Source organism: Cyclopterus lumpus, chromosome 1, assembly GCF_009769545.1.
Source record: "Cyclopterus lumpus isolate fCycLum1 chromosome 1, fCycLum1.pri, whole genome shotgun sequence".
Lineage (NCBI taxonomy): Eukaryota > Metazoa > Chordata > Actinopteri > Perciformes > Cyclopteridae > Cyclopterus > Cyclopterus lumpus.
In genome coordinates, this window is record NC_046966.1 from 8,923,507 (window position 1) to 8,946,556 (window position 23,050).

Here is a 23,050-nt window from a genome sequence, read left to right on the forward strand (position 1 = left end):
GGACGACGCGCAGTAACTGGACACGTTTGTTATTGCATAGGGAACCCTCAGTGATAGTATGTTTCCCGTGAATCAGATTCAGTTTTCACCTTCAGTGAAGTTAAGACTATACTTTCAGGGATCATTTCTATAGTTTTTGACTTGAGAAATGTGTTTCTAAACTGTTTGGTCTCGCTAACCACGATGATGAGATGTGATATTTCCCACTGAGCGCAAAGCGGGCACAGAGAAGTGATTCAGTTCACACGCTCTCTGCCATTGATGACCGTTCTTTACTTCCTTGTGGAGTAAAGGGGATGGGGAATATGGACAGAGTGGTTATCAGAACAAGTGAATATTATACTATGGTTCTTGCAAATTGACAGTACCTAAACATCTTAATATATTGAGATAACTAGCAAATTATACTGTGCTATCAGTGTTAACCGGCCATACAGCCTGTCTGACTTCTTCCTGTTAATGGGTATCTGTGGCTTTGTGCGTTTCCATTATTTAGAACCTCTATTAATTACAGTTTATTGTAACTTTTGTCTTCTTACTTTACCATTGACCTCCATGCATTTTATATCAGTACTGCTTTTCTCTTTATTCTGATAGCTCTTTGTATCACAATTGTAATGTCAGAGTTCTGCAGTGATTTGGTGAGCAACACAACACCATCATTTAAATTAACAAACATGGATGGACGGCCCGCAGTAACTGGACACGTTTGTTATTGGCAATAAGGGAACCCTCAGTGATAGTATGTTTCCCGTGAATCAGATTCAGTTTTCACCTTCAGTGAAGTTAAGACTATACTTTCAGGGATCATTTCTATAGTTTTTGACTTGAGAAATGTGTTTCTAAACTGTTTGGTCTCGCTAACCACGATGATGAGATGTGATATTTCCCACTGAGCGCAAAGCGGGCACAGAGAAGTGATTCAGTTCACACGCTCTCTGCCATTGATGACCGTTCTTTACTTCCTTGTGGAGTAAAGGGGTGGGGAATATGGACAGAGTGGTTATCAGAACAAGTGAATATTATATTATGGTTCTTGCAAATTGACAGTACCTAAACATCTTAATATATTGAGATAACTAGCAAATTCTATTGTGCTATCAGTGTTAACCGGCCATACAGCCTGTCTGACTTCTTCCTGTTAATGGGTATCTGTGGCTTTGTGCGTTTCCATTATTTAGAACCTCTATTAATTACAGTTTATTGTAACTTTTGTCTTCTCACTTTACCATTGACCTTCATGCATTTTATATCAGTACTGCTTTGCTCTTTATTCTGATAGCTCTTTGTATCACAATTGTAATGTCAGAGTTCTGCAGTGATTTGGTGAGCAACACCATCATTTAAATTAACAAACATGGATGGACGGCCCGCAGTAACTGGACACGTTTGTTATTGGCAATAAGGGAACCCTCAGTGATAGTATGTTTCCCGTGAATCAGATTCAGTTTTCACCTTCAGTGAAGTTAAGACTATACTTTCAGGGATCATTTCTATAGTTTTTGACTTGAGAAATGTGTTTCTTAACTGTTTGGTATAGCTAACCACGATGATGAGATGTGATATTTCCCACTGAGCGCAAAGCGGGCACAGAGAAGTGATTCAGTTCACACGCTCTCTGCCATTGATGACCGTTCTTTACTTCCTTGTGGAGTAAAAGGGTGGGGAATATGGACAGAGTGGTTATCAGAACAAGTGAATATTATATTATGGTTCTTGCAAATTGACAGTACCTAAACATCTTAATATATTGAGATAACTAGCAAATTCTACTGTGCTATCAGTGTTAACCGGCCATACAGCCTGTCTGACTTCTTCCTGTTAATGTGTTTCTGTGGATTTGTGCGTTTCCATTATTTAGAACCTCTATTAATTACAGTTTATTGTAACTTTTGTCTTCTCACTTTACCATTGACCTTCATGCATTTTATATCAGTACTGCTTTGCTCTTTATTCTGATAGCTCTTTGTATCACAATTGTAATGTCAGAGTTCTGCAGTGATTTGGTGAGCAACACCATCATTTAAATTAACAAAAATGGATGGACGACGCGCAGTAACTGGACACGTTGTTATTGGCAATAAGGGAACCCTCAGTGATAGTATGTTTCCCGTGAATCAGATTCAGTTTTCACCTTCAGTGAAGTTAAGACTATACTTTCAGGGATCATTTCTATAGTTTTTGACTTGAGAAATGTGTTTCTAAACTGTTTGGTCTCGCTAACCACGATGATGAGATGTGATATTTCCCACTGAGCGCAAAGCGGGCACAGAGAAGTGATTCAGTTCACACGCTCTCTGCCATTGATGACCGTTCTTTACTTCCTTGTGGAGTAAAGGGGTGGGGAATATGGACAGAGTGGTTATCAGAACAAGTGAATATTATATTATGGTTCTTGCAAATTGACAGTACCTAAACATCTTAATATATTGAGATAACTAGCAAATTCTACTGTGCTATCAGTGTTAACCGGCCATACAGCCTGTCTGACTTCTTCCTGTTAATGGGCATCTGTGGCTTTGTGCGTTTCCATTATTTAGAACCTCTATTAATTACAGTTTATTGTAACTTTTGTCTTCTTCACTTTACCATTGACCTCCATGCATTTTATATCAGTACTGCTTTTCTCTTTATTCTGATAGCTCTTTGTATCACAATTGTAATGTCAGAGTTCTGCAGTGATTTGGTGAGCAACACCATCATTTAAATTAACAAACATGGATGGACGGCCCGCAGTAACTGGACACGTTTGTTATTGGCAATAAGGGAACCCTCAGTGATAGTATGTTTCCCGTGAATCAGATTCAGTTTTCACCTTCAGTGAAGTTAAGACTATACTTTCAGGGATCATTTCTATAGTTTTTGACTTGAGAAATGTGTTTCTAAACTGTTTGGTCTCGCTAACCACGATGATGAGATGTGATATTTCCCACTGAGCGCAAAGTGGGCACTAGAGAAGTGATTCAGTTCACACGCTCTCTGCCATTGATGACCGTTCTTTACTTCCTTGTGGAGTAAAGGGGTGGGGAATATGGACAGAGTGGTTATCAGAACAAGTGAATATTATATTATGGTTCTTGCAAATTGACAGTACCTAAACATCTTAATATATTGAGATAACTAGCAAATTCTACTGTGCTATCAGTGTTAACCGGCCATACAGCCTGTCTGACTTCTTCCTGTTAATGGGCATCTGTGGCTTTGTGCGTTTCCATTATTTAGAACCTCTATTAATTACAGTTTATTGTAACTTTTGTCTTCTTACTTTACCATTGACCTCCATGCATTTTATATCAGTACTGCTTTTCTCTTTATTCTGATAGCTCTTTGTATCACAATTGTAATGTCAGAGTTCTGCAGTGATTTGGTGAGCAACACCATCATTTAAATTAACAAACATGGATGGACGGCCCGCAGTAACTGGACACGTTTGTTATTGGCAATAAGGGAACCCTCAGTGATAGTATGTTTCCCGTGAATCAGATTCAGTTTTCACCTTCAGTGAAGTTAAGACTATACTTTCAGGGATCATTTCTATAGTTTTTGACTTGAGAAATGTGTTTCTAAACTGTTTGGTCTCGCTAACCACGATGATGAGATGTGATATTTCCCACTGAGCGCAAAGCGGGCACAGAGAAGTGATTCAGTTCACACGCTCTCTGCCATTGATGACCGTTCTTTACTTCCTTGTGGAGTAAAGGGGTGGGGAATATGGACAGAGTGGTTATCAGAACAAGTGAATATTATATTATGGTTCTTGCAAATTGACAGTACCTAAACATCTTAATATATTGAGATAACTAGCAAATTCTACTTTGCTTTCAGTGTTAACCGGCCATACAGCCTGTCTGACTTCTTCCTGTAATGGGTATCTGTGGCTTTGTGCGTTTCCATTATTTAGAACCTCTTTTAATTACAGTTTAATGTAACTTTTGTCTTCTCACTTTACCATTGACCTTCATGCATTTTATATCAGTACTGCTTTTCTCTTTATTCTGATAGCTCTTTGTATCACAATTGTATTGTCAGAGCTGCTTTGCTCTTTATTCTGATAGCTCTTTGTATCACAATTGTAATGTCAGAGTTCTGCAGTGATTTGGTGAGCAACACCATCATTTAAATTAACAAACATGGATGGACGGCCCGCAGTAACTGGACACGTTTGTTATTGGCAATAAGGGAACCCTCAGTGATAGTATGTTTCCCGTGAATCAGATTCAGTTTTCACCTTCAGTGAAGTTAAGACTATACTTTCAGGGATCATTTCTATAGTTTTTGACTTGAGAAATGTGTTTCTAAACTGTTTGGTCTCGCTAACCACGATGATGAGATGTGATACTTCCCACTGAGCGCAAAGCGGGCACAGAGAAGTGATTCAGTTCACACGCTCTCTGCCATTGATGACCGTTCTTTACTTCCTTGTGGAGTAAAGGGGTGGGGAATATGGACAGAGTCGTTATCAGAACAAGTGAATATTATATTATGGTTCTTGCAAATTGACAGTACCTAAACATCTTAATATATTGAGATAACTAGCAAATTCTACTCTGCTATCAGTGTTAACCGGCCATACAGCCTGTCTGACTTCTTCCTGTTAATGGGCATCTGTGGCTTTGTGCGTTTCCATTATTTAGAACCTCTATTAATTACAGTTTATTGTAACTTTTGTCTTCTCACTTTACCATTGACCTTCCATGCATTTTATATCAGTACTGCTTTTCTCTTTATTCTGATAGCTCTTTGTATCACAATTGTAATGTCAGAGTTCTGCAGTGATTTGGTGAGCAACACCATCATTTAAATTAACAAACATGGATGGACGGCCCGCAGTAACTGGACACGTTTGTTATTGGCAATAAGGGAACCCTCAGTGATAGTATGTTTCCCGTGAATCAGATTCAGTTTTCACCTTCAGTGAAGTTAAGACTATACTTTCAGGGATCATTTCTATAGTTTTTGACTTGAGAAATGTGTTTCTAAACTGTTTGGTCTCGCTAACCACGATGATGAGATGTGATATTTCCCACTGAGCGCAAAGCGGGCACAGAGAAGTGATTCAGTTCACACGCTCTCTGCCATTGATGACCGTTCTTTACTTCCTTGTGGAGTAAAGGGGTGGGGAATATGGACAGAGTGGTTATCAGAACAAGTGAATATTATATTATGGTTCTTGCAAATTGACAGTACCTAAACATCTTAATATATTGAGATAACTAGCAAATTCTAATGTGCTATCAGTGTTAACCGGCCATACAGCCTGTCTGACTTCTTCCTGTTAATGGGTATCTGTGGCTTTGTGCGTTTCCATTATTTAGAACCTCTATTAATTACAGTTTATTGTAACTTTTGTCTTCTCACTTTACCATTGACCTTCATGCATTTTATATCAGTACTGCTTTTCTCTTTATTCTGATAGCTCTTTGTATCACAATTGTAATGTCAGAGTTCTGCAGTGATTTGGTGAGCAACACCATCATTTAAATTAACAAACATGGATGGACGGCCCGCAGTAACTGGACACGTTTGTTATTGGCAATAAGGGAACCCTCAGTGATAGTATGTTTCCCGTGAATCAGATTCAGTTTTCACCTTCAGTGAAGTTAAGACTATACTTTCAGGGATCATTTCTATAGTTTTTGACTTGAGAAATGTGTTTCTAAACTGTTTGGTCTCGCTAACCACGATGATGAGATGTGATACTTCCCACTGAGCGCAAAGCGGGCACAGAGAAGTGATTCAGTTCACACGCTCTCTGCCATTGATGACCGTTCTTTACTTCCTTGTGGAGTAAAGGGGTGGGGAATATGGACAGAGTCGTTATCAGAACAAGTGAATATTATATTATGGTTCTTGCAAATTGACAGTACCTAAACATCTTAATATATTGAGATAACTAGCAAATTCTACTCTGCTATCAGTGTTAACCGGCCATACAGCCTGTCTGACTTCTTCCTGTTAATGGGCATCTGTGGCTTTGTGCGTTTCCATTATTTAGAACCTCTATTAATTACAGTTTATTGTAACTTTTGTCTTCTCACTTTACCATTGACCTTCATGCATTTTATATCAGTACTGCTTTGCTCTTTATTCTGATAGCTCTTTGTATCACAATTGTAATGTCAGAGTTCTGCAGTGATTTGGTGAGCAACACCATCATTTAAATTAACAAACATGGATGGACGGCCCGCAGTAACTGGACACGTTTGTTATTGGCAATAAGGGAACCCTCAGTGATAGTATGTTTCCCGTGAATCAGATTCAGTTTTCACCTTCAGTGAAGTTAAGACTATACTTTCAGGGATCATTTCTATAGTTTTTGACTTGAGAAATGTGTTTCTAAACTGTTTGGTCTTGCTAACCACGATGATGAGATGTGATATTTCCCACTGAGCGCAAAGCGGGCACAGAGAAGTGATTCAGTTCACACGCTCTCTGCCATTGATGACCGTTCTTTACTTCCTTGTGGAGTAAAGGGGTGGGGAATATGGACAGAGTGGTTATCAGAACAAGTGAATATTATATTATGGTTCTTGCAAATTGACAGTACCTAAACATCTTAATATATTGAGATAACTAGCAAATTCTAATGTGCTATCAGTGTTAACCGGCCATACAGCCTGTCTGACTTCTTCCTGTTAATGGGTATCTGTGGCTTTGTGCGTTTCCATTATTTAGAACCTCTATTAATTACAGTTTATTGTAACTTTTGTCTTCTCACTTTACCATTGACCTTCATGCATTTTATATCAGTACTGCTTTTCTCTTTATTCTGATAGCTCTTTGTATCACAATTGTATTGTCAGAGTTCTGCAGTGATTTGGTGAGCAACACCATCATTTAAATTAACAAACATGGATGGACGGCCCTCAGTAACTGTACACGTTTGTTATTGGCAATAAGGGAACCCTCAGTGATAGTATGTTTCCCGTGAATCAGATTCAGTTTTCACCTTCAGTGAAGTTAAGACTATACTTTCAGGGATCATTTCTATAGTTTTTGACTTGAGAAATGTGTTTCTAAACTGTTTGGTCTCGCTAACCACGATGATGAGATGTGATACTTCCCACTGAGCGCAAAGCGGGCACAGAGAAGTGATTCAGTTCACACGCTCTCTGCCATTGATGACCGTTCTTTACTTCCTTGTGGAGTAAAGGGGTGGGGAATATGGACAGAGTCGTTATCAGAACAAGTGAATATTATATTATGGTTCTTGCAAATTGACAGTACCTAAACATCTTAATATATTGAGATAACTAGCAAATTCTACTGTGCTATCAGTGTTAACCGGCCATACAGCCTGTCTGACTTCTTCCTGTTAATGGGTATCTGTGGCTTTGTGCGTTTCCATTATTTAGAACCTCTATTAATTACAGTTTATTGTAACTTTTGTCTTCTCACTTTACCATTGACCTTCATGCATTTTATATCAGTACTGCTTTTCTCTTTATTCTGATAGCTCTTTGTATCACAATTGTAATGTCAGAGTTCTGCAGTGATTTGGTGAGCAACACCATCATTTAAATTAACAAACATGGATGGACGGCCCGCAGTAACTGGACACGTTTGTTATTGGCAATAAGGGAACCCTCAGTGATAGTATGTTTCCCGTGAATCAGATTCAGTTTTCACCTTCAGTGAAGTTAAGACTATACTTTCAGGGATCATTTCTATAGTTTTTGACTTGAGAAATGTGTTTCTAAACTGTTTGGTCTCGCTAACCACGATGATGAGATGTGATATTTCCCACTGAGCGCAAAGCGGGCACAGAGAAGTGATTCAGTTCACACGCTCTCTGCCATTGATGACCGTTCTTTACTTCCTTGTGGAGTAAAGGGGTGGGGAATATGGACAGAGTGGTTATCAGAACAAGTGAATATTATATTATGGTTCTTGCAAATTGACAGTACCTAAACATCTTAATATATTGAGATAACTAGCAAATTCTACTGTGCTATCAGTGTTAACTGGCCATACAGCCTGTCTGACTTCTTCCTGTTAATGGGTATCTGTGGCTTTGTGCGTTTCCATTATTTAGAACCTCTATTAATTACAGTTTATTGTAACTTTTGTCTTCTCACTTTACCATTGACCTTCATGCATTTTATATCAGTACTGCTTTTCTCTTTATTCTGATAGCTCTTTGTATCACAATTGTAATGTCAGAGTTCTGCAGTGATTTGGTGAGCAACACCATCATTTAAATTAACAAACATGGATGGACGGCCCGCAGTAACTGGACACGTTTGTTATTGGCAATAAGGGAACCCTCAGTGATAGTATGTTTCCCGTGAATCAGATTCAGTTTTCACCTTCAGTGAAGTTAAGACTATACTTTCAGGGATCATTTCTATAGTTTTTGACTTGAGAAATGTGTTTCTAAACTGTTTGGTCTCGCTAACCACGATGATGAGATGTGATATTTCCCACTGAGCGCAAAGCGGGCACAGAGAAGTGATTCAGTTCACACGCTCTCTGCCATTGATGACCGTTCTTTACTTCCTTGTGGAGTAAAAGGGTGGGGAATATGGACAGAGTGGTTATCAGAACAAGTGAATATTATATTATGGTTCTTGCAAATTGACAGTACCTAAACATCTTAATATATTGAGATAACTAGCAAATTCTAATGTGCTATCAGTGTTAACCGGCCATACAGCCTGTCTGACTTCTTCCTGTTAATGGGTATCTGTGGCTTTGTGCGTTTCCATTATTTAGAACCTCTATTAATTACAGTTTATTGTAACTTTTGTCTTCTCACTTTACCATTGACCTTCATGCATTTTATATCAGTACTGCTTTTCTCTTTATTCTGATAGCTCTTTGTATCACAATTGTAATGTCAGAGTTCTGCAGTGATTTGGTGAGCAACACCATCATTTAAATTAACAAACATGGATGGACGGCCCTCAGTAACTGGACACGTTTGTTATTGGCAATAAGGGAACCCTCAGTGATAGTATGTTTCCCGTGAATCAGATTCAGTTTTCACCTTCAGTGAAGTTAAGACTATACTTTCAGGGATCATTTCTATAGTTTTTGACTTGAGAAATGTGTTTCTAAACTGTTTGGTCTCGCTAACCACGATGATGAGATGTGATATTTCCCACTGAGCGCAAAGCGGGCACAGAGAAGTGATTCAGTTCACACGCTCTCTGCCATTGATGACCGTTCTTTACTTCCTTGTGGAGTAAAGGGGTGGGGAATATGGACAGAGTCGTTATCAGAACAAGTGAATATTATATTATGGTTCTTGCAAATTGACAGTACCTAAACATCTTAATATATTGAGATAACTAGCAAATTCTACTGTGCTATCAGTGTTAACCGGCCATACAGCCTGTCTGACTTCTTCCTGTTAATGGGTATCTGTGGCTTTGTGCGTTTCCATTATTTAGAACCTCTATTAATTACAGTTTATTGTAACTTTTGTCTTCTCACTTTACCATTGACCTTCATGCATTTTATATCAGTACTGCTTTTCTCTTTATTCTGATAGCTCTTTGTATCACAATTGTAATGTCAGAGTTCTGCAGTGATTTGGTGAGCAACACCATCATTTAAATTAACAAACATGGATGGACGGCCCGCAGTAACTGGACACGTTTGTTATTGGCAATAAGGGAACCCTCAGTGATAGTATGTTTCCCGTGAATCAGATTCAGTTTTCACCTTCAGTGAAGTTAAGACTATACTTTCAGGGATCATTTCTATAGTTTTTGACTTGAGAAATGTTTTTCTAAACTGTTTGGTCTCGCTAACCACGATGATGAGATGTGATATTTCCCACTGAGCGCAAAGCGGGCAGAGAGAAGTGATTCAGTTCACACGCTCTCTGCCATTGATGACCGTTCTTTACTTCCTTGTGGAGTAAAGGGGTGGGGAATATGGACAGAGTGGTTATCAGAACAAGTGAATATTATATTATGGTTCTTGCAAATTGACAGTACCTAAACATCTTAATATATTGAGATAACTAGCAAATTCTACTGTGCTATCAGTGTTAACTGGCCATACAGCCTGTCTGACTTCTTCCTGTTAATGGGTATCTGTGGCTTTGTGCGTTTCCATTATTTAGAACCTCTATTAATTACAGTTTATTGTAACTTTTGTCTTCTCACTTTACCATTGACCTTCATGCATTTTATATCAGTACTGCTTTGCTCTTTATTCTGATAGCTCTTTGTATCACAATTGTAATGTCAGAGTTCTGCAGTGATTTGGTGAGCAACACCATCATTTAAATTAACAAACATGGATGGACGGCCCTCAGTAACTGGACACGTTTGTTATTGGCAATAAGGGAACCCTCAGTGATAGTATGTTTCCCGTGAATCAGATTCAGTTTTCACCTTCAGTGAAGTTAAGACTATACTTTCAGGGATCATTTCTATAGTTTTTGACTTGAGAAATGTGTTTCTAAACTGTTTGGTCTCGCTAACCACGATGATGAGATGTGATATTTCCCACTGAGCGCAAAGCGGGCACAGAGAAGTGATTCAGTTCACACGCTCTCTGCCATTGATGACCGTTCTTTACTTCCTTGTGGAGTAAAGGGGTGGGGAATATGGACAGAGTGGTTATCAGAACAAGTGAATATTATATTATGGTTCTTGCAAATTGACAGTACCTAAACATCTTAATATATTGAGATAACTAGCAAATTCTACTGTGCTATCAGTGTTAACTGGCCATACAGCCTGTCTGACTTCTTCCTGTTAATGGGTATCTGTGGCTTTGTGCGTTTCCATTATTTAGAACCTCTATTAATTACAGTTTATTGTAACTTTTGTCTTCTCACTTTACCATTGACCTTCATGCATTTTATATCAGTACTGCTTTTCTCTTTATTCTGATAGCTCTTTGTATCACAATTGTATTGTCAGAGTTCTGCAGTGATTTGGTGAGCAACACCATCATTTAAATTAACAAACATGGATGGACGGCCCTCAGTAACTGTACACGTTTGTTATTGGCAATAAGGGAACCCTCAGTGATAGTATGTTTCCCGTGAATCAGATTCAGTTTTCACCTTCAGTGAAGTTAAGACTATACTTTCAGGGATCATTTCTATAGTTTTTGACTTGAGAAATGTGTTTCTAAACTGTTTGGTCTCGCTAACCACGATGATGAGATGTGATATTTCCCACTGAGCGCAAAGCGGGCACAGAGAAGTGATTCAGTTCACACGCTCTCTGCCATTGATGACCGTTCTTTACTTCCTTGTGGAGTAAAGGGGTGGGGAATATGGACAGAGTGGTTATCAGAACAAGTGAATATTATATTATGGTTCTTGCAAATTGACAGTACCTAAACATCTTAATATATTGAGATAACTAGCAAATTCTACTGTGCTATCAGTGTTAACTGGCCATACAGCCTGTCTGACTTCTTCCTGTTAATGGGTATCTGTGGCTTTGTGCGTTTCCATTATTTAGAACCTCTATTAATTACAGTTTATTGTAACTTTTGTCTTCTCACTTTACCATTGACCTTCATGCATTTTATATCAGTACTGCTTTTCTCTTTATTCTGATAGCTCTTTGTATCACAATTGTAATGTCAGAGTTCTGCAGTGATTTGGTGAGCAACACCATCATTTAAATTAACAAACATGGATGGACGGCCCGCAGTAACTGGACACGTTTGTTATTGGCAATAAGGGAACCCTCAGTGATAGTATGTTTCCCGTGAATCAGATTCAGTTTTCACCTTCAGTGAAGTTAAGACTATACTTTCAGGGATCATTTCTATAGTTTTTGACTTGAGAAATGTGTTTCTAAACTGTTTGGTCTCGCTAACCACGATGATGAGATGTGATATTTCCCACTGAGCGCAAAGCGGGCACAGAGAAGTGATTCAGTTCACACGCTCTCTGCCATTGATGACCGTTCTTTACTTCCTTGTGGAGTAAAGGGGTGGGGAAAATGGACAGAGTGGTTATCAGAACAAGTGAATATTATATTATGGTTCTTGCAAATTGACAGTACCTAAACATCTAAATATATTGAGATAACTAGCAAATTCTACTGTGCTTTCAGTGTTAACCGGCCATACAGCCTGTCTGACTTCTTCCTGTTAATGGGTATCTGTGGCTTTGTGCGTTTCCATTATTTAGAACCTCTATTAATTACAGTTTATTGTAACTTTTGTCTTCTCACTTTACCATTGACCTTCATGCATTTTATATCAGTACTGCTTTTCTCTTTATTCTGATAGCTCTTTGTATCACAATTGTAATGTCAGAGTTCTGCAGTGATTTGGTGAGCAACACCATCATTTAAATTAACAAACATGGATGGACGGCCCGCAGTAACTGGACACGTTTGTTATTGGCAATAAGGGAACCCTCAGTGATAGTATGTTTCCCGTGAATCAGATTCAGTTTTCACCTTCAGTGAAGTTAAGACTATACTTTCAGGGATCATTTCTATAGTTTTTGACTTGAGAAATGTGTTTCTAAACTGTTTGGTCTCGCTAACCACGATGATGAGATGTGATATTTCCCACTGAGCGCAAAGCGGGCACAGAGAAGTGATTCAGTTCACACGCTCTCTGCCATTGATGACCGTTCTTTACTTCCTTGTGGAGTAAAAGGGTGGGGAATATGGACAGAGTGGTTATCAGAACAAGTGAATATTATATTATGGTTCTTGCAAATTGACAGTACCTAAACATCTTAATATATTGAGATAACTAGCAAATTATACTGTGCTATCAGTGTTAACTGGCCATACAGCCTGTCTGACTTCTTCCTGTTAATGGGTATCTGTGGCTTTGTGCGTTTCCATTATTTAGAACCTCTATTAATTACAGTTTATTGTAACTTTTGTCTTCTCACTTTACCAATGACCTTCATGCATTTTATATCAGTACTGCTTTTCTCTTTATTCTGATAGCTCTTTGTATCACAATTGTAATGTCAGAGTTCTGCAGTGATTTGGTGAGCAACACCATCATTTAAATTAACAAACATGGATGGACGGCCCTCAGTAACTGGACACGTTTGTTATTGGCAATAAGGGAACCCTCAGTGATAGTATGTTTCCCGTGAATCAGATTCAGTTTTCACCTTCAGTGAAGTTAAGACTATACTTTCAGGGATCATTTCTATAGTTTTTGACTTGAGAAATGTTTTTCTAAACTGTTTGGTCTCGCTAACCACGATGATGAGATGTGATATTTCCCACTGAGCGCAAAGCGGGCAGAGAGAAGTGATTCAGTTCACACGCTCTCTGCCATTGATGACCGTTCTTTACTTCCTTGTGGAGTAAAGGGGTGGGGAATATGGACAGAGTGGTTATCAGAACAAGTGAATATTATATTATGGTTCTTGCAAATTGACAGTACCTAAACATCTTAATATATTGAGATAACTAGCAAATTCTAATGTGCTATCAGTGTTAACCGGCCATACAGCCTGTCTGACTTCTTCCTGTTAATGGGTATCTGTGGCTTTGTGCGTTTCCATTATTTAGAACCTCTATTAATTACAGTTTATTGTAACTTTTGTCTTCTCACTTTACCATTGACCTTCATGCATTTTATATCAGTACTGCTTTGCTCTTTATTCTGATAGCTCTTTGTATCACAATTGTAATGTCAGAGTTCTGCAGTGATTTGGTGAGCAACACCATCATTTAAATTAACAAACATGGATGGACGGCCCGCAGTAACTGGACACGTTTGTTATTGGCAATAAGGGAACCCTCAGTGATAGTATGTTTCCCGTGAATCAGATTCAGTTTTCACCTTCAGTGAAGTTAAGACTATACTTTCAGGGATCATTTCTATAGTTTTTGACTTGAGAAATGTTTTTCTAAACTGTTTGGTCTCGCTAACCACGATGATGAGATGTGATATTTCCCACTGAGCGCAAAGCGGGCAGAGAGAAGTGATTCAGTTCACACGCTCTCTGCCATTGATGACCGTTCTTTACTTCCTTGTGGAGTAAAGGGGTGGGGAATATGGACAGAGTGGTTATCAGAACAAGTGAATATTATATTATGGTTCTTGCAAATTGACAGTACCTAAACATCTTAATATATTGAGATAACTAGCAAATTCTAATGTGCTATCAGTGTTAACCGGCCATACAGCCTGTCTGACTTCTTCCTGTTAATGGGTATCTGTGGCTTTGTGCGTTTCCATTATTTAGAACCTCTATTAATTACAGTTTATTGTAACTTTTGTCTTCTCACTTTACCATTGACCTTCATGCATTTTATATCAGTACTGCTTTGCTCTTTATTCTGATAGCTCTTTGTATCACAATTGTAATGTCAGAGTTCTGCAGTGATTTGGTGAGCAACACCATCATTTAAATTAACAAACATGGATGGACGGCCCGCAGTAACTGGACACGTTTGTTATTGGCAATAAGGGAACCCTCAGTGATAGTATGTTTCCCGTGAATCAGATTCAGTTTTCACCTTCAGTGAAGTTAAGACTATACTTTCAGGGATCATTTCTATAGTTTTTGACTTGAGAAATGTGTTTCTAAACTGTTTGGTCTTGCTAACCACGATGATGAGATGTGATATTTCCCACTGAGCGCAAAGCGGGCACAGAGAAGTGATTCAGTTCACACGCTCTCTGCCATTGATGACCGTTCTTTACTTCCTTGTGGAGTAAAGGGGTGGGGAATATGGACAGAGTGGTTATCAGAACAAGTGAATATTATATTATGGTTCTTGCAAATTGACAGTACCTAAACATCTTAATATATTGAGATAACTAGCAAATTCTACTGTGCTATCAGTGTTAACCGGCCATACAGCCTGTCTGACTTCTTCCTGTTAATGGGTATCTGTGGCTTTGTGCGTTTCCAGTTATTTAGAACCTCTATTAATTACAGTTTATTGTAACTTTTGTCTTCTCACTTTACCATTGACCTTCATGCATTTTATATCAGTACTGCTTTTCTCTTTATTCTGATAGCTCTTTGTATCACAATTGTAATGTCAGAGTTCTGCAGTGATTTGGTGAGCAACACCATCATTTAAATTAACAAACATGGATGGACGGCCCGCAGTAACTGGACACGTTTGTTATTGGCAATAAGGGAACCCTCAGTGATAGTATGTTTCCCGTGAATCAGATTCAGTTTTCACCTTCAGTGAAGTTAAGACTATACTTTCAGGGATCATTTCTATAGTTTTTGACTTGAGAAATGTTTTTCTAAACTGTTTGGTCTCGCTAACCACGATGATGAGATGTGATATTTCCCACTGAGCGCAAAGCGGGCAGAGAGAAGTGATTCAGTTCACACGCTCTCTGCCATTGATGACCGTTCTTTACTTCCTTGTGGAGTAAAGGGGTGGGGAATATGGACAGAGTGGTTATCAGAACAAGTGAATATTATATTATGGTTCTTGCAAATTGACAGTACCTAAACATCTTAATATATTGAGATAACTAGCAAATTCTACTGTGCTATCAGTGTTAACCGGCCATACAGCCTGTCTGACTTCTTCCTGTTAATGGGTATCTGTGGCTTTGTGCGTTTCCATTATTTAGAACCTCTATTAATTACAGTTTATTGTAACTTTTGTCTTCTCACTTTACCATTGACCTTCATGCATTTTATATCAGTACTGCTTTTCTCTTTATTCTGATAGCTCTTTGTATCACAATTGTAATGTCAGAGTTCTGCAGTGATTTGGTGAGCAACACCATCATTTAAATTAACAAACATGGATGGACGGCCCGCAGTAACTGGACACGTTTGTTATTGGCAATAAGGGAACCCTCAGTGATAGTATGTTTCCCGTGAATCAGATTCAGTTTTCACCTTCAGTGAAGTTAAGACTATACTTTCAGGGATCATTTCTATAGTTTTTGACTTGAGAAATGTGTTTCTAAACTGTTTGGTCTCGCTAACCACGATGATGAGATGTGATATTTCCCACTGAGCGCAAAGCGGGCACAGAGAAGTGATTCAGTTCACACGCTCTCTGCCATTGATGACCGTTCTTTACTTCCTTGTGGAGTAAAGGGGTGGGGAATATGGACAGAGTGGTTATCAGAACAAGTGAATATTATATTATGGATCTTGCAAATTGACAGTACCTAAACATCTTAATATATTGAGATAACTAGCAAATTCTACTGTGCTTTCAGTGTTAACCGGCCATACAGCCTGTCTGACTTCTTCCTGTAATGGGTATCTGTGGCTTTGTGCGTTTCCATTATTTAAAACCTCTTTTAATTACAGTTTAATGTAACTTTTGTCTTCTCACTTTACCAATGACCTTCATGCATTTTATATCAGTACTGCTTTTCTCTTTATTCTGATAGCTCTTTGTATCACACTTGTAATGTCAGAGTTCTGCAGTGATTTGGTGAGCAACACCATCATTTAAATTAACAAACATGGATGGACGGCCCTCAGTAACTGGACACGTTTGTTATTGGCAATAAGGGAACCCTCAGTGATAGTATGTTTCCCGTGAATCAGATTCAGTTTTCACCTTCAGTGAAGTTAAGACTATACTTTCAGGGATCATTTCTATAGTTTTTGACTTGAGAAATGTGTTTCTAAACTGTTTGGTCTTGCTAACCACGATGATGAGATGTGATATTTCCCACTGAGCGCAAAGCGGGCACAGAGAAGTGATTCAGTTCACACGCTCTCTGCCATTGATGACCGTTCTTTACTTCCTTGTGGAGTAAAGGGGTGGGGAATATGGACAGAGTGGTTATCAGAACAAGTGAATATTATATTATGGTTCTTGCAAATTGACAGTACCTAAACATCTTAATATATTGAGATAACTAGCAAATTCTACTGTGCTATCAGTGTTAACCGGCCATACAGCCTGTCTGACTTCTTCCTGTTAATGGGTATCTGTGGCTTTGTGCGTTTCCGTTTTTTAGAACCTCTATTAATTACAGTTTATTGTAACTTTTGTCTTCTCACTTTACCATTGACCTTCATGCATTTTATATCAGTACTGCTTTTCTCTTTATTCTGATAGCTCTTTGTATCACAATTGTAATGTCAGAGTTCTGCAGTGATTTGGTGAGCAACACCATCATTTAAATTAACAAACATGGATGGACGGCCCGCAGTAACTGGACACGTTTGTTATTGGCAATAAGGGAACCCTCAGTGATAGTATGTTTCCCGTGAATCAGATTCAGTTTTCACCTTCAGTGAAGTTAAGACTATACTTTCAGGGATCATTTCTATAGTTTTTGACTTGAGAAATGTGTTTCTAAACTGTTTGGTCTCGCTAACCACGATGATGAGATGTGATATTTCCCACTGAGCGCAAAGCGGGCAGAGAGAAGTGATTCAGTTCACACGCTCTCTGCCATTGATGACCGTTCTTTACTTCCTTGTGGAGTAAAGGGGTGGGGAATATGGACAGAGTGGTTATCAGAACAAGTGAATATTATATTATGGTTCTTGCAAATTGACAGTACCTAAACATCTTAATATATTGAGATAACTAGCAAATTCTAATGTGCTATCAGTGTTAACCGGCCATACAGCCTGTCTGACTTCTTCCTGTTAATGGGTATCTGTGGCTTTGTGCGTTTCCATTATTTAGAACCTCTATTAATTACAGTTTATTGTAACTTTTGTCTTCTCACTTTACCATTGACCTTCATGCATTTTATATCAGTACTGCTTTGCTCTTTATTCTGATAGCTCTTTGTATCACAATTGTAATGTCAGAGTTCTGCAGTGATTTGGTGAGCAACACCATCATTTAAATTAACAAACATGGATGGACGGCCCGCAGTAACTGGACACGTTTGTTATTGGCAATAAGGGAACCCTCAGTGATAGTATGTTTCCCGTGAATCAGATTCAGTTTTCACCTTCAGTGAAGTTAAGACTATACTTTCAGGGATCATTTCTATAGTTTTTGACTTGAGAAATGTGTTTCTAAACTGTTTGGTCTCGCTAACCACGATGATGAGATGTGATATTTCCCACTGAGCGCAAAGCGGGCACAGAGAAGTGATTCAGTTCACACGCTCTCTGCCATTGATGACCGTTCTTTACTTCCTTGTGGAGTAAAGGGGTGGGGAATATGGACAGAGTGGTTATCAGAACAAGTGAATATTATATTATGGTTCTTGCAAATTGACAGTACCTAAACATCTTAATATATTGAGATAACTAGCAAATTCTACTGTGCTATCAGTGTTAACTGGCCATACAGCCTGTCTGACTTCTTCCTGTTAATGGGTATCTGTGGCTTTGTGCGTTTCCATTATTTAGAACCTCTATTAATTACAGTTTATTGTAACTTTTGTCTTCTTACTTTACCATTGACCTCCATGCATTTTATATCAGTACTGCTTTTCTCTTTATTCTGATAGCTCTTTGTATCACAATTGTAATGTCAGAGTTCTGCAGTGATTTGGTGAGCAACACCATCATTTAAATTAACAAACATGGATGGACGACGCGCAGTAACTGGACACGTTTCTGGGAACCCTCAGTGATAGTATGTTTCCCGTGAATCAGATTCAGTTTTCACCTTCAGTGAAGTTAAGACTATACTTTCAGGGATCATTTCTATAGTTTTTGACTTGAGAAATTTGTTTCTAAACTGTTTGGTCTCGCTAACCACGATGATGAGATGTGATATTTCCCACTGAGCGCAAAGCGGGCACAGAGAAGTGATTCAGTTCACACGCTCTCTGCCATTGATGACCGTTCTTTACGTCCTTGTGAAATAAAGGGGTGGGGAATATGGACAGAGTGGTTATCAGAACAAGTGAATATTATATTATGGTTCTTGCAAATTGACAGTACCTAAACATCTTAATATATTGAGATAACTAGCAAATTCTACTTTGCTATCAGTGTTAACCGGCCATACAGCCTGTCTGACTTCTTCCTGTTAATGGGTATCTGTGGCTTTGTGCGTTTCCATTATTTAGAACCTCTATTAATTACAGTTTATTGTAACTTTTGTCTTCTCACTTTACCATTGACCTTCATGCATTTTATATCAGTACTGCTTTTCTCTTTATTCTGATAGCTCTTTGTATCACAATTGTAATTTCAGAGTTCTGCAGTGATTTGGTGAGCAACACCATCATTTAAATTAACAAACATGGATGGACGACGCGCAGTAACTGGACACGTTTGTTATTGGCAATAAGGGAACCCTCAGTGATAGTATGTTTCCCGTGAATCAGATTCAGTTTTCACCTTCAGTGAAGTTAAGACTATACTTTCAGGGATCATTTCTATAGTTTTTGACTTGAGAAATGTGTTTCTAAACTGTTTGGTCTCGCTAACCACGATGATGAGATGTGATATTTCCAACTGAGTGCAAAGCGGGCACAGAGAAGTGACCATTGACTTTCATGCTATTTATAAATCTCAAACTTCACCTGGTGTTGTTTTGTCTATGTACTCCATGTCAAACAAACACAAATCAAATATATTCTAACCCTACCTTGTCTTCGGACACGGCTAATCTCAAATTAGAATGATGGCAACAGCTAACATTGATCTGTCATAGTAGAAACGGCACAGGTGTTACTGATAACATTACTGATGGATCTGTTCTGTTCAAGTGTCCCCAGTAAGCTAAGACACTGTGACACTGAGCCAATAATACCATCCATCCATCCATTATCAGCCGCTTTTCCGGGGTCGGTTCGCGGTGGCAGCAGGTTTATCTTGCCGACCCAGGCTTCCCTCTCACCCGCAGCTCATTCTGGGGGATCCCGAGGCGTTCCAAGGCCAGCCGGGAGATATAATCCCTCCAGCGTGTCCTCGGTCTTCCCTGGGGCCTCCTACCAGTTGGACGTGCCCGGAAAACCTCTAATGGGAGGCGTCCAGGAGGCATCCTGACTAGATGCCCGAACCACCTCAGCTGACTCCTTTCGACACGAAGGAGCAGCGACTCGACTCCAAGCTCCCCCCTGATGTCCGAGCTCCTTACCCTATCTCTAAGGCTGAGCCCGGCCACCATACGGAGGAAGCTCATTTCGGCCGCTTGTATCCGAGATCTCGTTCTTTCGGTCACGACCCAGAGTTCGTGACCATAGGTGAGGGTTGGAACGTAGACCGACCAGTAAATGGAGAGCTTTGCCTTCCGGCTCATCTCCCTCTTCACCAAGACGGACCGGTACAGCGCCTGCTTTACTGCTGCAGCCGCACCGATCCGCCTGTCGATCTCCCGCTCCACCTTACCCTCACTCGTGAACAAGACCCCGAGATACTTGAACTCCTTCGCTTGGGGTTGGCAGTTTGCCCCCACCTGGAGGGAGCAATTCACCGGTTTCCGGCAGAGCACCATGGCCTCAGATTTGGATGTGCTAACTCTCATCCCTGCCGCTTCGCACTCGGCTGCAAAACGCCCCAGTGAATGCTGGAGGTCACGGTCCGAGGAGGCAAACAGGACCACATCATCCGCGAACAGCAGAGAGGCGATCCCGAGACTCCCGAACCGGATCCTCTCCGCCCACCGGCTGCGCCTAGATATCCTGTCCATGAAGGTCACGAACAGGACCGGTGATAAAGGGCAGCTTTGGTGGAGGCCAACACCCACCGGGAACGTGTCTGACTTACTACCAAGGATACCAACACAGCTCCTACTGCAGGCGTACAGAGACCGGATGGCCCGTGCCAACGGGTCCGGCACCCCATACTCCTGCAGCACCCCCCACAAAACCCCCCAAGGGTTCCGGTCGAAAGCCTTCTCCGGGTCTACAAAGCACATGTAAACTGGTTGGGCAAACTCCCAGGACCCCTCCAGTAATCTTGCGAGGGTAAAGAGCTGGTCCACTGTTCCACGACCGGGACGGAATCCGCACTTTTCGTCTTGAATCCAAGGTTCGACAAGCGGGCCTAGCCTCCTTTCCAGCACCCTGGCATAAGCTTTTCCCGGGAGGCTGAGCAGTGTGATACCACGATAGTTCGAACACACTCTCCGGTCCCCCTTCTTGAAGATGGGAACCACAACCCCGGTCTGCCAGTCCATGGGCACTGTTCCCGACCCCCATGCGACACTGAAAAGGCGTGTCAACCAAGACAGCCCAACAATGTCCAGCGCTTTCAGCATCTCAGGGCGGATCTCATCCACCCCTGGCGCCTTGCCACCAAGGAGCTTTTTAACTACCTTAGCGACCTCTGCCAGGTCCCCCTCTCCGGAGGACATGTTGGCCGGGTTTAGGAGTTCCTCAAAGTGCTCTTTCCACCGCCCGACGATGTCCCCAGTCCGGGTCAGCAGTTCCCCCCCCCCCCCCCTCCCCTGCTGAGAACAGCCTGGGGTAGACCCTGCTTTCCCTTCCTGAGCCGTCGGATGGTTTGCCAGAACTTCCTTGAGGCCAACCGAAAGTCCTTCTCCATGGCCTCCCCGAACTCCTCCCAAAGCCCGAGTTTTAGCCTCCGCGACCATCGCAGCTGCAGCCCTTCTGGCCCGCCGGTACGCGTCAGCTGCTTCAGGAGACCCCTGGGCCAGCCAGGCCAGAAAGGCCTCCTTCTTCAGTTTGACGGCTTCCCTCACTACACGTTTGGGCTTGCCAGGTCTTTCTAGCCGACTCCCCCGCCATCTGATCCAACTCACCACCAGGTGGTGATCAGTTGACAGCTCTGCTCCTCTCTTCACCCGAGTGTCCAAGACATACGGCCGCAGATCAGATGATACGATTACAAAGTCGATCATTGATCTCCGGCCTAAGGTGTTCTGGTACCAGGTACACTTATGAGCCACCTTGTGTTCGAACATGGTGTTCGTTATGGACAAACTGTGGCTAGCACAGAAGTCCAACAACAAAACACCATTCGGGTTCAGATCGGGCAAGCCGTTCCTCCCAATCACGCCCCGCCAGGTTTCTCTGTCATTGCCCACGTGAGCGTTGAAGTCTCCCAGGAGAACTATGGAGTCGCCAGGCGGCGCCCTTTCGAGGACCCCTCCCACCGACTCCAAGAAGGCCGGATACTCCGAAATGCTGTTCGGTGCATAAGCACAAACAACAGTCAGAGCCTTACTTCCCGCAACCCGTAGGCGCAGGGAGGCGACCCTCTCGTTCCCCGGGGAAAACTCCAACACAGCGGCGCTCAGCCGGGGGCTTGTGAGTATCCCCACTCCCGCCCGGCGCCTCTCACCCTGGGCAACTCCAGAAAAGGACAAAGTCCAACCCTTCTCAAGGAGCTTGGTTCCAGAGCCCATGCTGTGCGTGGAGGTGAGCCCAACTATATCTAGCTGGTACCGCTCCACCTCCTGCACCAGCTCCGGCTCTTTCCCCGCTAGTGAGGTGACGTTCCACGTCCCTAGAGCTAGTCTATGCCGCCGGCGATCGGTCCGCCCAGGTCTTCCGCCTGGCCCGCCGCCCGGTCTACATAGCACCCAATAATACCCAAACCCTTAAATGGAATTCAGCCATAATTCATTTTATTATTTACTCCAGTAACACGTTTCCTACAGTGACTTGTCAAAAATGAAATCCCCCTACCCGTCCATGTTACACTCACACAGGTGTTTCCACTTGACGACTGTAATTAGACCTCTTCTCAATTCTGTGAGGCATGTTCAAGCTTTCCTTGACATCTATTGATTCCATTTTTTTTACACTTTACTCAAGTGTGAAACAGTGGCAAAAGTCTAAATGCAGCATGTTCAGGCATCATTTGATGTCAAGATGAGGCGCTCGGTCGATCCACTGCTTTTTACAACATGTTTGGCTCTCTTGCAGTCTGCTGTTGTGTCCTCATGTTTTGTGGGGTTTAAGGTCTCCAAGTCCCTTGTGTCTATAAGCAACTGGATATTCCAAATCTGAAAGTATTATATGTGTGTGTTATTCGTTATTCTCAGTGCCATTCATTTTCTAAACTAAATATGAAATCTATTGAACCTGAATTACCAAAATTATTTTTATATAATTTGTTTGAACTTTTGTTGAAATACAAACAAGAATGTAGTATGAGAGTTATCCTAATACATCAATGAGAAGAAAAAAACTAAACTAAAATTAAAAATACAGGCATAATGGAAATATATGTATAGTATAAAGTAATTAAACTGCCAAAGGTTTACTAAAATCATAATATAAATGTACAAAAAATGTGCAA

General features: G+C 40.8%; 28 non-coding genes and 1 pseudogene across 28 annotated transcripts; all 29 read left to right on the forward strand.

Annotated features, from left to right (window-relative positions):
- The first annotated feature begins 102 nt into the window (after nucleotides 1–102).
- On the forward strand, nucleotides 103–319 carry LOC117740171. The gene has a single exon (XR_004610573.1). It is a non-coding gene; the product is annotated as a small nucleolar RNA U3 (small nucleolar RNA).
- Nucleotides 320–788: 469 nt separating this feature from the next.
- LOC117740041 lies at nucleotides 789–1,004 on the forward strand. The gene has a single exon (XR_004610521.1). It is a non-coding gene; the product is annotated as a small nucleolar RNA U3 (small nucleolar RNA).
- Nucleotides 1,005–1,468: 464 nt separating this feature from the next.
- Nucleotides 1,469–1,684, forward strand: LOC117740126. The gene has a single exon (XR_004610546.1). It is a non-coding gene; the product is annotated as a small nucleolar RNA U3 (small nucleolar RNA).
- Nucleotides 1,685–2,147: 463 nt separating this feature from the next.
- On the forward strand, nucleotides 2,148–2,363 carry LOC117740045. Its single transcript, XR_004610522.1, has one exon. It is a non-coding gene; the product is annotated as a small nucleolar RNA U3 (small nucleolar RNA).
- Nucleotides 2,364–2,828: 465 nt separating this feature from the next.
- Nucleotides 2,829–3,045, forward strand: LOC117740135. The gene has a single exon (XR_004610548.1). It is a non-coding gene; the product is annotated as a small nucleolar RNA U3 (small nucleolar RNA).
- A 464-nt stretch (nucleotides 3,046–3,509) lies between these two features.
- Nucleotides 3,510–3,725, forward strand: LOC117740052. Its single transcript, XR_004610523.1, has one exon. It is a non-coding gene; the product is annotated as a small nucleolar RNA U3 (small nucleolar RNA).
- A 516-nt stretch (nucleotides 3,726–4,241) lies between these two features.
- LOC117740224 lies at nucleotides 4,242–4,457 on the forward strand. The gene has a single exon (XR_004610593.1). It is a non-coding gene; the product is annotated as a small nucleolar RNA U3 (small nucleolar RNA).
- A 465-nt stretch (nucleotides 4,458–4,922) lies between these two features.
- On the forward strand, nucleotides 4,923–5,138 carry LOC117740055. Its single transcript, XR_004610524.1, has one exon. It is a non-coding gene; the product is annotated as a small nucleolar RNA U3 (small nucleolar RNA).
- Nucleotides 5,139–5,602: 464 nt separating this feature from the next.
- On the forward strand, nucleotides 5,603–5,818 carry LOC117740229. Its single transcript, XR_004610595.1, has one exon. It is a non-coding gene; the product is annotated as a small nucleolar RNA U3 (small nucleolar RNA).
- A 464-nt stretch (nucleotides 5,819–6,282) lies between these two features.
- Nucleotides 6,283–6,498, forward strand: LOC117740115. The gene has a single exon (XR_004610542.1). It is a non-coding gene; the product is annotated as a small nucleolar RNA U3 (small nucleolar RNA).
- A 464-nt stretch (nucleotides 6,499–6,962) lies between these two features.
- On the forward strand, nucleotides 6,963–7,178 carry LOC117740231. Its single transcript, XR_004610596.1, has one exon. It is a non-coding gene; the product is annotated as a small nucleolar RNA U3 (small nucleolar RNA).
- A 464-nt stretch (nucleotides 7,179–7,642) lies between these two features.
- LOC117740065 lies at nucleotides 7,643–7,858 on the forward strand. The gene has a single exon (XR_004610526.1). It is a non-coding gene; the product is annotated as a small nucleolar RNA U3 (small nucleolar RNA).
- Nucleotides 7,859–8,322: 464 nt separating this feature from the next.
- Nucleotides 8,323–8,538, forward strand: LOC117740086. Its single transcript, XR_004610532.1, has one exon. It is a non-coding gene; the product is annotated as a small nucleolar RNA U3 (small nucleolar RNA).
- Nucleotides 8,539–9,002: 464 nt separating this feature from the next.
- Nucleotides 9,003–9,218, forward strand: LOC117740209. The gene has a single exon (XR_004610588.1). It is a non-coding gene; the product is annotated as a small nucleolar RNA U3 (small nucleolar RNA).
- Nucleotides 9,219–9,682: 464 nt separating this feature from the next.
- On the forward strand, nucleotides 9,683–9,898 carry LOC117739893. Its single transcript, XR_004610462.1, has one exon. It is a non-coding gene; the product is annotated as a small nucleolar RNA U3 (small nucleolar RNA).
- A 464-nt stretch (nucleotides 9,899–10,362) lies between these two features.
- Nucleotides 10,363–10,578, forward strand: LOC117740069. Its single transcript, XR_004610528.1, has one exon. It is a non-coding gene; the product is annotated as a small nucleolar RNA U3 (small nucleolar RNA).
- Nucleotides 10,579–11,042: 464 nt separating this feature from the next.
- On the forward strand, nucleotides 11,043–11,258 carry LOC117740075. Its single transcript, XR_004610529.1, has one exon. It is a non-coding gene; the product is annotated as a small nucleolar RNA U3 (small nucleolar RNA).
- A 464-nt stretch (nucleotides 11,259–11,722) lies between these two features.
- LOC117740164 lies at nucleotides 11,723–11,938 on the forward strand. The gene has a single exon (XR_004610571.1). It is a non-coding gene; the product is annotated as a small nucleolar RNA U3 (small nucleolar RNA).
- A 464-nt stretch (nucleotides 11,939–12,402) lies between these two features.
- On the forward strand, nucleotides 12,403–12,618 carry LOC117740089. The gene has a single exon (XR_004610534.1). It is a non-coding gene; the product is annotated as a small nucleolar RNA U3 (small nucleolar RNA).
- Nucleotides 12,619–13,082: 464 nt separating this feature from the next.
- On the forward strand, nucleotides 13,083–13,298 carry LOC117740060. The gene has a single exon (XR_004610525.1). It is a non-coding gene; the product is annotated as a small nucleolar RNA U3 (small nucleolar RNA).
- A 464-nt stretch (nucleotides 13,299–13,762) lies between these two features.
- On the forward strand, nucleotides 13,763–13,978 carry LOC117740112. The gene has a single exon (XR_004610541.1). It is a non-coding gene; the product is annotated as a small nucleolar RNA U3 (small nucleolar RNA).
- A 464-nt stretch (nucleotides 13,979–14,442) lies between these two features.
- On the forward strand, nucleotides 14,443–14,658 carry LOC117740119. Its single transcript, XR_004610543.1, has one exon. It is a non-coding gene; the product is annotated as a small nucleolar RNA U3 (small nucleolar RNA).
- Nucleotides 14,659–15,123: 465 nt separating this feature from the next.
- LOC117740160 lies at nucleotides 15,124–15,339 on the forward strand. The gene has a single exon (XR_004610568.1). It is a non-coding gene; the product is annotated as a small nucleolar RNA U3 (small nucleolar RNA).
- Nucleotides 15,340–15,803: 464 nt separating this feature from the next.
- Nucleotides 15,804–16,019, forward strand: LOC117740079. The gene has a single exon (XR_004610530.1). It is a non-coding gene; the product is annotated as a small nucleolar RNA U3 (small nucleolar RNA).
- A 463-nt stretch (nucleotides 16,020–16,482) lies between these two features.
- LOC117740124 lies at nucleotides 16,483–16,698 on the forward strand. Its single transcript, XR_004610544.1, has one exon. It is a non-coding gene; the product is annotated as a small nucleolar RNA U3 (small nucleolar RNA).
- Nucleotides 16,699–17,162: 464 nt separating this feature from the next.
- Nucleotides 17,163–17,378, forward strand: LOC117739959. The gene has a single exon (XR_004610513.1). It is a non-coding gene; the product is annotated as a small nucleolar RNA U3 (small nucleolar RNA).
- Nucleotides 17,379–17,842: 464 nt separating this feature from the next.
- Nucleotides 17,843–18,058, forward strand: LOC117740082. Its single transcript, XR_004610531.1, has one exon. It is a non-coding gene; the product is annotated as a small nucleolar RNA U3 (small nucleolar RNA).
- Nucleotides 18,059–18,510: 452 nt separating this feature from the next.
- On the forward strand, nucleotides 18,511–18,726 carry LOC117740181. Its single transcript, XR_004610576.1, has one exon. It is a non-coding gene; the product is annotated as a small nucleolar RNA U3 (small nucleolar RNA).
- Nucleotides 18,727–19,190: 464 nt separating this feature from the next.
- On the forward strand, nucleotides 19,191–19,303 carry LOC117739904 (annotated as a pseudogene).
- The last annotated feature ends 3,747 nt before the right edge of the window (nucleotides 19,304–23,050 follow it).